The sequence below is a fragment of the Moschus berezovskii genome, chromosome 19, assembly GCF_049115385.1.
Source record: "Moschus berezovskii isolate FMDL1 chromosome 19, NW_MosBer_1.0, whole genome shotgun sequence".
NCBI lineage: Eukaryota > Metazoa > Chordata > Mammalia > Artiodactyla > Moschidae > Moschus > Moschus berezovskii.
In genome coordinates, this window is record NC_142478.1 from 7,100,965 (window position 1) to 7,102,336 (window position 1,372).

Here is a 1,372-nt window from a genome sequence, read left to right on the forward strand (position 1 = left end):
AAAAAAAGGGAGAAGAATCAAATCAATAAAATTAGAAACGAAAACCCAGAAATTGCAACAGACAACACATAAATACAAAAGATCATGAGCCTACTATGAGCAATTATATGACAATAAAATGGACAATTTGGAAGAAATGGACAAATTCTTAGAAAAGTATAATCTTTCAAAACTGAACTAGAAAGAAATAGAAAATCTTAACAGACCCATCACAAGCATAGAAATTGAAACTATAATAATAAAATCTTCCAACAAACAAAAGCCCAGAACCTGATGGTTTCACCAGTGAATGCTACCAAAACTTTAGACAAGAGTTAACACCTATCCTTCTCAAACTCTTCCAGAAAACTGCAGATGAAGATAAACTGCCAAACTCATTCATGAGGTCACCATCACCCTATTACCAAAACAGACAAAGATGCCACAAAAAAAGAAAACTACAGGACAGTATCACTGATGAACATAGATGCAAAAGTCCTCAATGAAATGCTAGCAAACAGAATCCAACAACATATTAAAAAGATCACACATCATGACCAAGTGGGCTTTATCCCAGGGATGCAAGGATTCTTCAAAATTCACAAATAAATCAATGTGATACACAATATTAACAAATGGAAAGACAAAAACCATATTATTACCTCAATAGATGCAGAGAAAGCCTTTGACAAAATTCAACACCAATTTATGATAAAAAATCTCCAGAAAGCAGGCATAGAAGGAACATACCTCAATATAATAAAGGCCATATATAATAAACCCACAGTGAACATTATCCTTAATGGTGAAAAATTGAAAACATTTCCTCTAAAATCAGGAGTAAGACAAGGGTGCCCATTCTCACCAATACTACTCAACAGTTTTGGAAGTACTAGCTACAGAAATCAAAGAAGAAAAAGAAATAAAAGGAATCCATATTGGAAAAGAAGTAAAATTCTCACTGTATGCAGGTGACACATTCCACTACATACAAAACTGTAAAGATACTACCAGAAAATTACTAGAGCTAATCAATGAATATAATAAAGTTGCAGGATATAAAATTAATATACAGGAATCCCTTGCATTCCTATACACTAACAATGAAAAAAACAGAAAGAAAATTTAAGGAAACAATCCCATTAACCATTGCAATGTAAAGAATAAACTACTTAGGAATAAATTTATCTAAAGAAACAAATGATGTATATATAGAAAACTATAAAACACTGATGAAAGAAATCAAAGATGACATAAATAAATGGAGTAATATACCATGTTCATGGATTGCAAGAATCAATACAGTGAAAATGAATATACTACCTCAAGCAATCTACAGTTTTAATGCAATCCCTATCAAGCTACCATTGGTATTTTTCACAGAAGTGGAACA